The 17,909-nt window shown below is 39.7% G+C and overlaps 1 protein-coding gene and 1 pseudogene across 9 annotated transcripts in view; both read right to left on the bottom strand.

The window, feature by feature from the left end:
- The window catches only part of EPHA6 (EPH receptor A6), a 1,017,309-nt gene that overhangs the window by 744,189 nt on the left and 255,211 nt on the right, over positions 1–17,909 (bottom strand). The gene's annotated exons all lie outside the window — the stretch shown is intronic.
- On the bottom strand, positions 5,910–14,184 carry LOC127493985 (proline dehydrogenase 1, mitochondrial pseudogene; annotated as a pseudogene).

The following is a 17,909-nucleotide window of genomic DNA, read 5'->3' as shown; positions in this document are numbered from 1 at the left end:
GAGTTAGACAAAGTTTTTGGTGTTTCATATTTAAGTTTTTAAAAGAGTAATCTATTTTTGATCACATTTACTCTACTTCTAATCTCTACTTCTAATCTCTACTATATAGTCCAACAATTACTTTAAGGTCAAAAGTCAATTTATTCTCTGTACCAATACAAGTCCATAGATTTCTCTTGCAGAATGTAATTTATTTGGTTGATTGATCCCTTTCTTATTCCCCTCTTTCTTCCCTCTATCCCTCTGTTCTTTTATCCTTTCCTTCTTTCACTTATTAGAAACTATAATAGCTGTCTTCATGCTAGGATAAATTTCAAAGAACTGCGCTAGTGAAAGAAGGACATGGCCAGTGAAGTCTGAGGACATGAATATAAATCATTCTTTACCACTACCCAGATGTTTACCTTAGGAAAGTAGCAGGATAATTTTAAACATCAGTTTTCTTATGTACAAATGATTTTAAGACTATCTAACTTATACAACTTACAGAATTAAATGCAATCATGTATATTAAAGCACAAAACATCAAACTTAGCACACAGAAATTGATTAATCATGGGGGGATATTTGGCCTAATGTTTAAGATACCCATGTCCAACATCAGAGTAGATGAGTTTGAGTCCTGACTCCAGTTTACATGTAGACCTTGGGAGGCAGTAGTGGTGGCTTAAGTTACTATGCTCCAGCTACCATGTTAGAGACCTGAATTGGCTTCACAGCACTTGTCTTAGGCACTCAGACTAGTCTGGAGCCCTTGTAGACATTTGGAGAGTGAATAGAGGAGAGTACGCTCTATATTTGCCTCACCCTCCCCCCAAAAATTAACTTTGTATTCTTCGTTAAAGTAACTGATTAATGAAGAAAGAATTACATTCAATATGAAATATTTAAAAACTGTGGTATAAGCAAAATGCCAAAGGATAGGATATGATAGTTGGCTGAATCCTAAACAGGTCTTTACCAGATGAAGAAAGGTTAGGTAGGTACCGCAGGTGTGTGAAGCAGCATCTGCAAATATTTGGTATGTAAATTTATATTGAATGTATGCAGACAATAAATGGCTGGAGGAACTGTGAAGAACCATGAATACTGATCCCTTCACGCATCAAGCTATTGGGCAGGGCCTGAGGCAGCGCCTAGGGTCAATCACCTCTAGCAATAATCACAGGTATGTTCACCTCAGACAGATATGTTTTCTTTCTTAATATATTAAAAATAATACGCAATATTTTGTATAGATCCATTAGTAAATATTTTCACTTTTATGCCTGCTATAATTCAGATGCTTCCTCTCTTATCTGGATATTGGCAAAAGCAATATTCACTGAGGAGCTAACAAGAAAAAAATCTTCACTAAAGATTAACCAGCATATCCAGGGAAGGAGGCCAGAAGGGAAGTGATTAAGCAGTGTGCCTGCTTTGAAAAGGAACATACACTATAGTTTCTGAAATTTGGCATAAGATCACTTAATGTTCTCTGAGCATTTGCTGAAAATTATAATCATAGAAAATGCCCATATTCATGGAAAGGTCTTCCAAGGTTCCTAATAACACAGAATGATCCAGTTATGCTTTACAACTGTCTGCTGTATTTCTGCTCAGAGCATAAAGATATCCCTCTAGTACATATGACTTAACAACATTCCAAGAGGGAACAGACAGCTCTGGTTTGGGTATGCAGAGCTGACTGTCCCAGCCGAAGGAGAGCATGTCTATAGAGCTACTATGAGATATTGCCATTCTCTCTCCAGCTCTACATTAGGACTGAAGCCTAAGCTATATAACTATAGTTTATGAATTAACAGAGGCTAAGATCATTGGTTCAATCCCATTATCTGGGAATTTCAGAAACAAAGAATAAAAGTCTAGTCTGCCTTTCCTGGGGGAGGGGAGGCAGGTTATAGGATTAAAAATGAGATGAAATACATAATCACACACTACTCATGTGAGTAAGGGGTTGCTGCAGGGGAAGTTGCTTCGCTTTGCCACTCTGCTATTACTGCTACCTACTGTCTGCTCTAAGGGCTCACCTGCTGAGATAAAGCTGTCAGGGAGCTGTACTGTGCTAGGTGAAGTCATCACACTAGGCCCTAGACTGCCTGCTGCAAAGATTGTGAGTGGTAAGAGAGTTGTCAAGATATCGGTTTGATCTGATTGTACACAGGGCAGTACCTCTGATCTTATTGCTCTGATTTGGATGTAGCTAGCAGTGCATTTTTCTATTAAGAGCCTAGCTTGAAATACAAAATTCTCTCCCACTTCATGCTGAGTAACCTTGCCTGCTTGACAGCAGGTGAGTTCTCTGATGAATGGAATCAAGGACAGATTTACAGAAATCCAAGTCCCTAGCATTGGTTTTCCAGTCATACAGAGAATTCTGAGACACAGAGATATGCAGCATATAGTACCAATGGGAAAACTCCTTGTCATTTTTGGACATATGGGTGGCACAGAATTTCAAGAATTCAGGAAAAGTAGGACAACAGTTACACCAACTCAGAAAAAGGACCTAGATTTTGGATAATATCCCCTTGGATATGTGTCTGGGACCATAGATAAGGTTCGTAATGTCATATGGTGGTAGGTGCTGTATTAGACCATTTTCATTGCTATAACAAAGTACTTGATGCTGAGTACTATATAAAAAAGAGTTTATTTGTTTTAGTTTTGCAGGTTCAAGGGCATGGTACTGACATCTCAACTCTGATGAGAGCCCTCATGGGTATGTCTCATGGAAGGTAGTATAAAGGCAGAAGTGAGAGTGAGAGGGGGATCACTTGGCAAGATAAAAGCCAGGCAGTAGGGGCAGGGGAAAGTTGATTCTTTTATAAGAACTCCTCTTGCCAGGCTGACACTGTGGCGCAGCAGGTTAATGCCTTGGCCTGAAGCGCCGGCACCCCACATGGGTGCCAGTTCAAGTCCCAGTTGCTCCACTTCTGATCATGATCTCTGCTATGGCCTGGGAAGGCAGAAGATGGCCCAAGTCCTTGGGCCCCTGCACCCATGTGGGAGACCCGGAAGAAGCTCCTGGGTCTTGGCCCCAGATCGGTGCAGCTCTGGCTGTTGCAGCCAATTGGGGAGTGAACCATCAGATGGAAGACGGCTCTCTCTCTCTGCCTCTCCTCTCTCTGTGTAACTCTTTCAAATAAATAAAAAAATCTTTTTTTTTTTTAAAGAGCTCCTCTTGTAAGAACTGGGGTCCCAGGAGAACTAAGTTAATTTCTTCCAAGGGCACTACTCTCAAAGACCTCCTGACCTCCCAGTAGATCCTGCCTCTTAAAGGCTCTACTTCCTCTTAACAACACCACTGTGGAAACCAAAATTTCAACATATGAACCTTTGGGGGACAAAACATATCAAACCATAACAGATATTAACTCATTCAGTGCATAAAAAGGCAAGCATCGTAATTGAAACAGAATCATATAAATACACAAGGCTGGAAGCAGGTAATCATAGATTGGACTCCATCCTAGGAGGTTTGTTTAGGTTATAAACAGGCCAAAATTCCTCCAAATATACATATATCATTGCAAGAGAGTAGTCAGAGCTTCAGGAGTTATCCCCAATAGACTCAAAATCATCATATTTATCTGTAAGCCTCACACATTAAATCAGAGGAACAAAGTCTGGCAAGAACCAGGGAGTGTGTTTGACTTCAAGGAGTTAATGGCCTAGTGGCAATTACAAACAAAAATGTAAGAGAAATGTTCTAAAATACATGTGCCTGTAATATGGTAAGAAAGCATAGAAACAGTAAAGAAAGTTGGCCCGAGAGTGGTGGGATCATGAATTCGGATGTTTTTGCTTAGAATTCTTAGTTCAGAAAAAAGGCAAGAAAAGAAACTTAAGTGGTATGCTAATCATCTCAACCTTTTATAGGGAAGCAAAAATAGAAAGAATTAGGGAAGTAGGAAATACAAGAAAATTATCTGGGTAAAGGTTATTTTAATTCTCAAGTAAACATCTTTTTGGTATTAAATTCCCTTCAAAAGTGTCAGCATTAAATTTTAAATATCAGAGATAGCAATATATTTACTAACAATATATAAAATTGTGAATGCTTGGGCACAGATAAAATATAGGTTAGATTGAGAGTGTAAATGGTTAATAGTTTTTCTCACTCCAAGATAAACAACCCCATCACTCCTTTGGAGTTACTGATCATAAAAAAATTATCTCAGAAGTATTTGACATAGGCAACAAATTAAATTATTTTATTTCAGGAATCATCTCTAGGGATAATATGAGTTCTTGGATCATTATAACTATGCTAAAATCAATTTGGATTGATCAGAGAGAGTGAGTTGAAATAATACAGAAAACACTCAAAGGAGTTCACGTTCCAATACATGAAGAATTCATAATAAGCATTTCTAAGCTTAAGAGAAAAGACAACAATAAACTGAAAATGGCTTACATACATAAATCAAATCAAGGTTTTTTCATTGTTTGTTGCTTGTTTTAAAAAATCTATTTTGCTTAATTTATAAGACATAATAAAGATTTTTTATGTTATAAAATATGACCTGTATTTGGGATATTAATTCAACCCTTAGCTGATTTTCCAACCTGTAATATTTGCTTTTTATGATGAACACATTGAATTAGTATCTCCCCATATTGAGATGTGATACACAAATAGATAATATTTTTAAAAACTGTTTAAGATAAAAGTAGTAAGAGTTTAGAATGATTAAATCTTCTATTCAAAGTGTAACTTTAAGAATTAAATGACGATAAACTAATTTATTTGTAATCCATAGCACCATTATGCAATTTTAATTTCATTATTTTAAGTAGCATATGTCCTAATAGGCTACAGTATTTCTCCAACAACAAGTTGATAGATCATGTTTTGGGCTGTTCCACTCAGTTTATGTTTTCCAAGTCATGTTTCCTCTTCATTGTTTTCTGTAGTATTTTTTTTAACTTAGTAATACAAAGGTTACAAGGGCTCACTTTGAGACTGCAATTTGCTCAGTGTCCAATTATGTTACAAGGACTTACTGCCTAACAGCTTACTTCAAAGTGTCCCCTGGCTGCAACAAAACAGTCAGGATCAAAAGCTGTAAACTTGTACCAAACAGCTTCTGCTTCTTTCCTTAACTCTTTATAATCTGATACACAATGTTTTATATAAATATACATAAAAATAATCGCATTTCGTCAAAATATTCTAAACTAAAAACCGTAAGTGCAATACCGAAAATTGAGAATTTTTGAAACCAATCAAAAATATACACATTCATAACGATATACCATCTCTCTTATTCCAATTGGCTATTTATCTTCATAATTTTTCTTTGTATGCTATCTTTAATTCCACATCTTCCTTTAGTTCTTCTATCAACTCTTACAAGCTTGTATGTCAACCATTACCCAAATTTTATTTCAAAGTTGCCTGAATTCCATAAATTGCAAAGGATCAATCCCACATTTCAATTTACTTGATCTTTTTGAAACATTAAGTGTAGTTGAACATGTTTGAAATATTTCATGCGTTCATACTTTATGCTCTTAATTTTCCCCTTCCTTCCTACCTCTTCCTTTTCAGTCTTCTAAGTCTTACCACTTTGCTAACTTAAGTATTGAGTCTTAAGTCTCAGAATACCCATTAACAAGTTTTAAAGTTTGTTGTCTTCTAGACTAACATTTACAGCTTACATAGGTATATACAACTAATTTGCATGCTTCTCTACAAATTCACATCATATCCTTTTTTCTCACATTGCTCCTTTTATTAACATTTAATCCAGTTGCAAACTCTATTTTATACCCTCAAACTACCACATTTAATCATATGTAAATACTTTCTTAAAAATACTTCCTTTTGTCTTTGCTGCCATTATGCTTCTTCAATATGATCTGTCACCCAATCATGACCATTTTCTAACTAGATTCCCTGCTTTTCTTGTTTTTTAGAATCCACTGTCCTCTTATCAAAACACATTACTCTCAATCGCATCATTTACAATCTTCAGGTTTCCTTTGGTATGTGGAGCAAAATCCCAACTGCCTAGGATGGCTTATAATTCTGTATGAACTCAACCTTTCTTTTTCAACTTCATATCTTCCCACTCTTAAGTGTGCTCACTATACTCAAACTTCTGGCACACTGGTATTGCCTTGTAAAAGTCAAATCTATCCCGCCGGAAGTAATTCCCACATGAAGATATTCTCTGTGCTTATCTACTTTATTAGCAGCACCTCATAATCTTCAGGTTTCAGAGGAGCTGCTAACTGCTCAAACAAGTCTTTCCTGGTTACCCTAGGTTCATATTTTTGTGTATGTGTGTATGTGCGTGCACGTGTATGTGTGTTTAAGAATAACCTTCTTAGAAATTTACAACAGTTTTGTGGACTTTTAAATAACTATATTTATATGTGTGTATCTATAACTATAATATAAAATCTTTGAGGTTATCAGATGTAGATACTGTCATGACTGGCAGACATTTGGCACACCATAGGTGCTTCATTAAATGTGGTTAAGAAATTTGCCATCTAGTGTGTTCCATTGCAGTTTTAATTTTTCATACATGAACTTAAATATTTTTCTAGTTAGTATACTTAAAAATTGGTAATAAAGTACATTTTATGTGTTGCCATGACCAAAACAAACAAAAAAAGTAAATAAATAACCAGGGGGCAGATGTTTAACACAGAAGTTAAGACACTCCTTAAGACACCTGTATCTCATATTCAAGTGCCAAAATTTGAGTCTTGGAACTCATTTTATTTTATTTTTTTAAAGATTTTATTTATTTATTTGAGAGGTAGAGTTACAGATAGTGAGAGGGAGAGACAGTAAGGTCTTCTGGCCATCGGTTCACTCCCTAAATGGCCACAACAGCCGGAACTGCACCAACCTGAAGCCAGAAGCCAGAAGCCAGGTGCGTCTTCCCGGTCTCCCACATGGGTGCAAGGGTCCAAGCACTTGGGCCATCTTCTACTGCTTTCCCAGACCACATCAGAGCTAGACTGGAAGAGGAGCAGCTGGGACTAGAACCGGCGCCGCAAGCGGAGGATTAACTTACTGTGCCATGGCACCAATCCTGTTGGCACTCATTTTAATTCCAACTTCCTGATTGTGGACCATGGGAGAAAGCAGGAGATGGCTCAAATAGTTGGGGTTACGGCACACCCATATGGGAGACCCACAGTGAGTTCTGGTTTCTTGGCTTTGACCCGGTCCTGCCTTGGCTGTTATAGGATTTAGAGAGTGAATCAATGGATGGGACATTCTCCCTCCTCAATCTCTCTCTGCTCTTCAAACAAAAGGAAAAATTAACAGAATTAGTGAGGTAACGTCTATGTTAATTAGCTTAATTTAACCAATCTACAATTTATAGGTATTTCACAAAATCACTGAACACCAAGGATATATACAATTTTTATGTGTCAGTTAAAAATATAAGCCAAAAATCTAGTTTTGGAGGTATTAAACCACCTGATGATTTATGATCTCTTATGCCATCTTATACAGAACTTTTTACTATAGTGAACATTGCACATATATTTGGTTATATGTCTTTGTCAGAAATAAAGCCCATAGTGGCTATTTATTTATTTATTTAGGAGAACAGTAGTTTATTGACCTGGCAGGCTCTCCAGCCAGCCCACTGCACATCCACAGGGCTTGGGGGCTATGGCTCAGACCCTGGCAGGTGGTAGTTGGTCCTTTGGGGTCGAGGACGTAGGGGGTTGCAGAGGTGAGGGCGCCATGCCCACTCCCTCAAAGCACAGTTCTTGAAGCCCTGGCAGGTGTCAGACATGGCCCATGCCTGACTGCCCCACCCTCCAGCAGCCTGGAAGCCTTGGGTATAGAAACAAGAATCCGTGGGGGGTGCGGGTGCAGCTGCATGAACAGCCCGGGGCCCACCCAGGCCAAAGCCCCCTGGAAAACAGCTGGAGGAGGCAGAGTGTGGAGGCCTCGGGGTAGCAGGGGGGCTGGCGGTGGCCGGTGACTTGGTGGGCGCTAGGCCAGGTGGTAGAAGAGGCTGCCAGTGCAGAGCCGCCACTGGAGCTCCTGCCAGAGCAGCTGCCGCTCCCGCTGGGTGCCCTTCATGATGCCACTGTTCTCCAGGGCGCAGCGTGACAAGTAGGGCAGCACTTCCATCACAGGCCCGTAGGGCACGTACTTGTACACGAGGAAGCCCGCCTGGCCCAGGGGGAAGCTGATCTGGTCACAGATGCCCAGCAGCTGCCCGAAGCACACCTGGCGGTCGGCGGGATGCAGGCCCAGCTCCTCCATCCTGTGCAGCGTAAAGCGAACCGTGTCCTCGTTGTGGGAGGCCACCATCACCTTAGCCCTTAGGTTGTGCTTAGGTTCCTCCAGGACGTAATTGAGGCACGTGGGGTTGATGGGATCCTCGTAGCCAATCTCCGCGGCCCAGGCATGCTCCTGGGCCATGTAGGCACCTCACACCAGCTTGGCCCAGAAACACCAGCCCTCCCTGCGGGCCGGCTCCATGTCCAGCGTCACATTGTCATAGGCATCCTTGAGGTAGCACAGGTAGGTGTTGAAGATGAGCGGCTTCTCCACATTGAACTTGCACTGCATCTCCAGTGTCAGGCGGCTGATGGCCAGCTAAAAGTAGGACTGCTCGGCATCCACCATCAGCCCCATGCCCACTTCTGTGGCTTTCTTGGCCAGCACGACCATACTCTGCAGCATCCGGGTCATCTGCATCTCCTCCTCCTTGGTGGACCGTGACAGCAGGGGCTCCAGCTGCCCTGTCTGCACCTTGGGGACCACGAAGGTGCTTGGAGAGCCGAGTACTGCTATCAATTAAGCTGCTCCAGTCCATCAGGTCCACGGTGCCAGACACCCCCAGTGGGTTAAGTGTCCCTTTTTCCCCACATCCTCTCCAGCATCTATTGTTGGTAGATTTCTGAATGTGAGCCATTCTAACTGGGGTGAGGTGGAACCTCATTGTGGTTTTGATTTGCATTTCCCTGATGGCTACTGATCTTGAACATTTCTTCATGTGTCTGTTGGCCATTTGGATTTCCTCTTTTGTAAAATGTCTATTGAGGTCCTTGGCCCATCTCTTAAGTGGGTTGTTTTTATGTTGTGGAGTTTCTTGATTTCTTTGTAGATTCTGGTTATCAACCCTTTATCTGTTGCATAGTTTGCAGTATTTTTTTTTCCATTCTGTCTGTTGCCTCTTCACTTTCCTGACTGTTTCTTTTCAAGTACAGAAACTTCTCAATTTGATGCAATCCCAATTGTTAATTTTGGCTTTGACTGCCTGTGCTTCCGGGGTCTTTTCTAAGAAGTCTTTGCTTGTGCCTATATCTTGCAGGGTTTCTCCAATGCTCTCTAATAATTTGATGGTGTCAGGTCGTAGATTTAAGTCTTTAATCCATGTTGAGTGGATTTTTGTGTAAAGTGAAAGGTAGGGGTCTTGCTTCATGATTCTGCACGTGGAAATCCAATTTTCCCAGCACCATTTATTGAACAGACTGTCCTTACTCCAGAGACTGGTTTTGGATCCTTGATCAAATACAAGTTGGCTATAGATGTTTGGATTGATTTCTGGTGTTTCAATTCTGTTCCATTGGTCTATCCAACTGTTTCTGTACCAGTACCATGCTGTTTTGATAACAACTGCCCTGTAGTATGCCCTGAAATCTGGTATTGTGATGCCTCCGGCTTTGTTTTTGTTGTACAAGATTGCTTTAGATATTCGAGGTCTCCTGTGTCTCCGTATGAATTTCACCATCAATTTTCCAGATCTGAGAAGAATGTCTGAATATAACCTTACCATAAAACTCAGCCATACCACTTCTTGGAATTTACCCAAAGGAAATGAAATTGGCAAACAAACATGCTGTCTGCACATTAATGTTTATTGCAGCTCAATTCACAATAGTTAAGACCTGGAACCAACCCAAATGCCCATCAACAGTAGACTGGATAAAGAAATTATGGGACATGTACTCTATAGAATACTATACAGCAGTCAAAAACAATGAAATCCGGTCATTTGTAACAAGATGGAGGTATCTGGAAAACATCATGCTGAGTGAACTAAGCCAGTCCCAAAGGGACCAATATCATATGATCTCCCTGATCGGCAACAACTAACTGAGCACCAAAGGAGAAACCTGTTGAAGTGAAATGGACACTATGAGAAACAGTGACTTGATCAGCCCTTGTCCTGACTATGATGTACAATGTAATACTTTATCCCTTTTAGTATTTTTTTTTGTTCTAGTACTATTGGTTGAACTCTGTAATTAACACACAATTATTCTTAGGTGTTTCAATTTTAACTGAAAAGCGATCCCTGTTAAATATAAGAGGGGGAATAAGAGAGGGAGGAGATGTACAATTTGGGACGTGCTCAATCGACTTGCCCCAAATGGTGGAGTTAGAATCATGCCAGGGTACCCAATACAATCTCATCAAGGTGGCCTGTACCAAATCCATCTAACTAGTCCAAGTGATCAATTTCAGTTCACAACTGATCACACTGATAGGTCTAAGAGTCAAAGGGATCACACAAACAAGATTAGTGTCTGCTAATACTAGCTGATAGAATAAAAAAGGGAGAGAACGATCCATTATGGGAAGCAGGATAGACAGCAGACTCATAGAATGGCAGATGTCCTAAATAGCACTCTGGCCTCAGAATCAGCCTTTAAGGCATTCAGATATGGCTGAAGAGCACATGAGAGTATTTTAGTCAAGGAAAGCCAAAACACCATGGGAAAAAAAAAAAAGACCTAAATGAAAGATCTCTGGGAGTGAGATCCCAGTGGAAAGAATGGGGCCATCAAAGAAGGAGCTACCTTTCTCTGAAGGGAGGAGAGAACTTCCACTTTGACTATGATCCTCAAGGAATAAGATTGAAGTCAGCGAACTCAAAAGGCTTCCATAGAGTTGGCAACTCATGACTAGAGCCTATGGAGATTATTGACGCCATAAACAAGAGTGTCAAATTGTTAAGTCAACAACAGGAGTCACTGTGTACTTACTTGTCATGTGGGATCTGTCCTTAGTGTGTTGTCCAATGTGAAGTAATGCTATAACTATTACTGAAACAGTATTTTACACTTTGTGTTTCTGTGTGGGTGCAAACTGATGAAATCTTTATTTAATATAAAGTGAATTGATCTTCTGTATATAAAGATAATTGAAAATGAATCTTGATGTGAATGGAATGGGAGATGGGAGGGATGTGAGTGGGAAGGAAATTATCGGGGGGGAGCCATTGTAATCCATTAACTGTATTTTAAAAATTTATATTTAGTAATAAAAAAATTAAAAAAAAAGACTAGTGTTTGCTAATACTGATAGAATCAAAAAGGGAGAGAATGATCCAACATGGGAAGCAGGATACACAGCAGACTTATAAAATGGCTGATGTCCTAAACAGCACTCTGGCCTCAGAATCAGCCCTTAAGGCATTCGGATATGGCTGAAGAGCCCATGAGAGTATTTTGGGCATGGAAAGCCAAGACACTCTGGCAAAAAACAAACAAACAAACAACAACAAAACAAAAACCTAAATGAAAAATCTCTGCTAGTGAGATCCCAGTGGAAAGAACAGGGCCATCAAATGAGGAGGTGCCTTTCTCCGAAGGGTGGAGAGAACTTCCACTTTGACTATGACCCTGTCGGAATAAGATCAAAATCGGGGAACCCAAAAGACTTCCATAGCCTTGGCAACTCATGACTAAAACCTAGGGAGATTACTGACGCCATAAACAAGAGTGTCAAATTGTTAAGTCAACAACAGGAGTCACTGTGTACTTACTCCTCATGTGGGATCTGTCCTTAATGTGTTGTCTAATGTGAAGTAATGCTATAACTAGTACTGAAACAGTATTTTACACTTTGTGTTTCTGTGTGGGTGCAAACTGATGAAATCTTTACTTAATATATGCTAAACTGACCTTCTGTATATAAAGAGAATCGAAAATGAATCTTGATGTGAATGGAATGGGAGAGGGAGCGGGAGATGGGAGGGGTGTGAGTGGGAGGGAAGTTATGGGGGGGGAAGCCATTGTAATCCATAAGCTGTACTTTGGAAATTTATATTTACTAAATAAAAGTTAAAAGAGGAAATAAAGCCCAATATGGGATTCAAATACTACAAAAAGTTTTCAAGGGAAGTGTAAAAATTAGGGTAGTTTATAGGAAGGGGCTAATCAAGGAACTTGTCTAAATTAAGTTTTAGGTGAATCTCAGAAGGAACCATGAGAGAAAATTAGGCCACAGAGTTTTTCCTATGTAAACAGAAGGGGGTCAGTTCTTTTAAAAGGTCATATAAGCATATCATTAGTGTGGGCTTTTCCTGGGGTTGGTAGGACAAAGTCATGTGTTAAAGCAGTCAACAATCAGCACTGGGTAAGGAGTATACTTGCTAAGAAGAGGTATGAGAAAGGAAGCTATACTTTCCATTTTATATTGCTTATTCATTTGGTCATTATGATAACTTTCTAACAAGATTATCATTGTTTTATAATGAAGAATTAAATATTAAATATTAAATGCTTAGTTCAAGAGATAACTGTTTCAATAGAACCCAGGACTATCATTATACAACCAAGCTGCTTCTCCACTGAATCCTGCTTTGCATATACAAAGGGTCTCAAACAGAATTGAAGAATGTCCAATATGGGTGAATCAATTGACAGTTGTTAATGAGATCATTTTAAACTTGGCAAGAAAATCATCAGAAAGATTAAAGGGTTAAGACACTCATAACTACATTTTCAATAATGAATTCGTTATTCTCAGTATTAAGAAAATCACGACGTTTCTGGCGCTGTGGCACAGCAGGTAAAGCTGCCACCTGCAATGCTGGCATCCCACATAGGCAGCAGTTAGAGTCCTAGCTGCTCCACTTGCGACCCAGATCCCTGCTGATTCACCAGGGAAAGCAAAAGAAAGTAGCCAAGTGCTTGGGACCCTGTACCCATATCTGGGGGCCTGGAAGAAGCTCCTAGTTCCTGGCTTTATCCTGGCCCAGTCTCAACTGTTGTGGCCACCTGGGGAGTGAACCAGCAGATCAAGATGACTCTCTCTCTCTCTCTCCCCTTGTCCTTTCAAATAAATACATAAATAAATCTAAAAACAAAATAAAACAAAAAAGAAGAAATTCACCACCATATTAATAATGGAGATGCTTTTTATCATGTTGAAATCATTTTCATATTTTTATATTTAGTGCTCTCAAAGCCTGATATATAGATAATATTTTTTTTGACAGGCAGAGTTAGACAGTGAGAGAGAGAGACAGAGAGAAAGATCTTCCTTTTCCATTGGTTCAACCCCCAAATGGCCATTATGGCCGGTGCACGCACTGATCTGAAGCCAGGAGCCAGGTGCTTCCTCCTGGTCTCCCATGCGGGTGCAGGGCCCAAGCACTTGGGCCATCCTCCACTGCCTTCCCGGGCCACAGCAGAGAGCTGGACTGGAAGGGTGCAACCGGGACAGAATCTGGCACTAGAACACAGACCGGGACTAGAACCCGGGGTGCCAGCACCGCAGGTGGAGGATTAGCCAAGTGAGCGGCAGCGCCGGCCCATATATAATATTTTTATTTCTATTAAATAGATAAGAGAGTAAGCAATAGGACTTTTGTTTTGCCCAAGATCATAAATGAGGATGTAGCATAACTTGGTCTAAACCTAGGTGAGCCTGATACCAGATTCTGTGTACTAACCACTGTCACTGCTAACATGAACTGATATAAATTTGTAGTTGACAAAATGATTCCATATATATGTATGACGTTTAATCAGAGAGAGAAAGAAAGAAAGAAAAAGGGGGGGAGGCTATAGTTACAAAGTGTCCCTCTCCAAATAACTTGTTATCAAGAGGTGATTGCAGGCACTGCAGCTCAATAAGCTAATCCTCCGCCTACGGCGCCAGTACACCAGGTTCTGGTCCTGGTCGGGGCACCGGATTCTGTCCTGGTTGCTCCTCTTCTAGTCCAGCTCTCTGCTGTGGCCCAGGAGTGCAGTGGAGGATGGTCCAGGTCCTTGGGCCCTGCACCCGCATGGGAAACCAGGAGAAGCACCTGGTTCCTGGCTTTGGAGCAGCGTGGAGCCGGCCGCAGTGTGCAGGCCGCAGGGGCCACTGGGGGGGTGAACCAATGGAAAAGGAAGACCTTTCTCTCTGTCTCTCTCTCTTACTGTCTACTCTGCCTTTCAAAAAAAAAAAAAAAAAAAAAGAGGTTATTAGGCCAAGAGAGCTCCCCCTCACCCCCTCATGAATGGGACTAAAGTCATCAAACAGGTTTCATGCTTCTTCCACGGAAGGACGTAACGTTTCTCCCTTAGGGAGGCTACAACTACACCTACTAGTGCCTGCATCTTGGACTTCTCAGCCTTCAGAATTGTGAGAAAACTAGAATGCATTCTTTATAAATTATTCATTTTCAAGTTATTTATAAAAGCAGAATAAACGGGTTAAGACAGAAATCAATTTTTAATAAATGACATAATCCACACTTAGTTTTTTCAAAGTATCCTGTATCTTAGATTGTTTTGGCTGCTATATAGATACTATTACAGACTGAGTGGCTTGTAAAGAACATAAATTTATCTTATCATGGTTCTAAAGTCTAAGATATCCAAGATCAGTGAACTGGCAAATTCAGATTTTGGTGAGGACCTGTATTCGGGTTCATAGACAACTAAGTTCTCTTCATGCCCTTTCATGGTAGGAAGAGCCAGCGGAACTTGCTTTTATAAGATTAACCAACCCCATTCAGGAGGGCCCTTCCTTCCTGTGCTAATCACCTCCCAAAAGGTGCCACTCGCAAATAGTATCACATTGGGGATTAGGTGTCATTATATAAATCTGGATGGAGTACATTCAGTCCACAATACCCCATTTAGTGAAATATAAAAATAATTAAAACAAAGCTCTATCATACATTTTGCCACAAAAAAGGAAAAATAATGATACATTATCAAGTGACTAAATTAGAAAAAATCAAGTAACTCAAAAAGTGGAAATTTCTGACAACAAATGAAAAAATATCCATATTTATAGTTAAAAATATAAATAAAAATATCTCAAATACTATACAAATCTTGTAATTCTGAAGGCCCAAATCTCTACAAATAGAACTGAGAAGATTTTTATCATTAAGTTAAAATTCATTCCTTTTAAATAAACCCATTCCATTTTTACCATGGATCATTCAGAGCTGTTTTCACAGGATTTGTAGATACACAAATCAAGTATTAAATATCAAATAATCAAGGAATAAGTAATAACTAACAATATTATAAGGAGCATCTCAGTGTTTAAAAATATATTTGGGAATATACTAAGACAAGCAGGGATGATAATAGAATACAATGTAAAAAAAAAAATCTCAATGTTTATAAAAGTTTTGTACCACTACAGCTTACTTCTCATTTGTAGCTCTAAACAAAAGAAGCTTATTTAGGAAGTCTTCTGGTAATGAACTTGTATTGTTGAAAAGGTAGTATGCTTGTTCTTATTAAGGGGAGGGGGAATTAGGGGAAATGTGGCCTGTGAGAGACAAGCCAAAATAGCACTGAAAATTGCTAGAGTGATTTTATACCTCAAGAGGAAAAGATGGGGTGCCTCTGACCCAGGGAGATTATCCTACATAAATAACTACTTCACTAGTTTCTAACAAGATTTCACTTATTTCTAGTGGGATTTTTGTAGAAACTCTAAAATTTTAGTTGAGAATAAAACAAAGAACAGGATGCTTTAAAAAGGCAGGACTTACAACTACTTTTAAATATTCTTAGAAGTATGGCATTATAGTCCATATATGTAATTCCATGTGAGAACATGTCTATAATTTAATGCTTTCAAAGCAGTGTTTACCTCTCTTTGTACATTTTCTGTTGCTATAACCAAACATCACAGACTGAGTAATTTATAAATAACAAAGATTTATTCAGCTCAAGATTCTGGAGGCTCGGAATCCAGATCAGCCAGCCACATTTGGTGAGGTCCACCCTTCTCATAGGGATTCTCTGCGGAGTCCCAAGAAGAACATAACAGGGCCAGACAGAAAGCCCTAGTCTCTCCTCCTCTTCCTACAAAGCCACAGTACCTTTGGATTCATTGATCTTAATTACTTCTCCCAGGTCCCACCTCCAAATACCATAGATTGGATTAACCTTCCATTCTCAAAACTCACAACATGGATTACATTTCAACATGGATTGGGGTAGGGACATTCAAATCACCATGCCATTTAAATTGTACTAATACATTGTCAAGGAAGTTTTCAAATTGGAATTTGAGGAATCAGAGTTGCTGAGAAGTCTCAGAAAACTTCAAAACGAAGTACAATAATATCTTTCCATCTAATTCTTGTATATAATAGTTTCATGAAGAATTCAATGTGGAACCTCCAATAAGTAGCTTGTGTGTGTGTTCATGCTAGATTTACAGTAGACTGCGTATACTTTGAAATCTACTTGTATAGGCAATCTACTAAAAAGAAATAGCTAAACTTGGAAGTTTTCAAGCAATAAAGTAAAGGATAATCACCCCCTTCACCCCCAAATAAAGGCTATATTCTCGGACAAAACTGAATCCCAAATGTGTTCAACAACATTTTATTTCTGGAGATGACTTCAAGTAAGGCATAATACCTTTAAAAAAACACTGTTGCTGAATGTATAAATAATGAAATTCTAACAAACTTCTTTCTGTAAAACCAGATGAGCAGCCTGCTCAGTTTGATGTTTTCACATATAAGTACTTTTATATATTAGCTCTATAAAAATGGAAATATTGAGGTTGTAATATTGTATAGCCAGGGTACTAATAATTACAAAGACTGTAAAACTTCCCCCAAGGCACAGAAGTAAAGTTTAGTTTACTCAGATCTATTCACACTTACAGTGCACTGGAAGTCATAAAGTACAACTCATCCGTAAGAGTAAGATGAGAGGATTTTTTTCCACAAAAACATGAAATTACAATTAAGTGACCGTGTATTTCATTGTTATCATATGGAGTAATTTTAAACTAAGGACCTACACAGGGCATTTGGATGCAGATAGTAGATACTGTCAGGACCTAGTCTCCCACAGCCTCCCAGTTTCCCTTTCTACCTTGAAGTCTCATTATCCTTCTTTTATGACTGCAAATCAACCTCTTAATGAAAATAAGTCATTGATTTGAGGGAGTTGTGCAGCTGGCCTACAAGGTCCCTAATCACGTGACTCATGAGGTTATTCATTTTTCCTATCAATAACATTTTGATATTTGGTCTTGTCCTGAAGGAATTCTTTTCCTGGAGCCCCAGTACCCAAGCATAAAGTAACTACCATCTGCACATAGTCCCCAGACTGCCTGTAGCCCACTCTCACTTTGCCATCATCAAAATTCCTTAGAGGACATGACATTGTGGAACAATAGGAGGGCCACTGGCACTGCAGAAAAACCAGGAATGTGACAAGCTGAACACAAATCTCTGTCCCAACTCCAGTCTCTAAGAATCTCTATACCTATGGAAGCCTGAGTGTTCAGCCCAGTTCCGTAACCTGGACTTTTCAACAAACATCTCCTTTCTTTCACTACTCTGATGTTAATGATTGGCTGTCTGCACTTGGAGAGAGCAGAATCAGTTGGGGGCATCTACAGCAACTCTTCCAACTATTTCTAAGGGTATTCTATATTGAATTTGATTAAATGAGTTGGGGAAAAATGTTCAGATTAGAACTTATCAAGAAAATGTTTTGTTCTTAAAGTACCAATATAAAGAAGTTAGACTGCAGACTTAGGATATTATTTTGGTGGCCAACTTCGTGGCTCATTTGGCTAATCCTCCACCTGTGGCACCGGCATCCCATATGGGCGCCGGATTCTGTCCCGGTTGCTCCTCTTCTGGTTCTCAGTTCTCTGCTGAGGTCCAGAAGGGCAGTGGAGGATGACCCAA

This window comes from Oryctolagus cuniculus, chromosome 4 (assembly GCF_964237555.1).
Source record: "Oryctolagus cuniculus chromosome 4, mOryCun1.1, whole genome shotgun sequence".
Taxonomy (NCBI): Eukaryota; Metazoa; Chordata; class Mammalia; order Lagomorpha; family Leporidae; genus Oryctolagus; species Oryctolagus cuniculus.
Note: the sequence above shows the minus strand (reverse complement) of the source record. Positions and strands in the feature narration are given on the sequence as shown.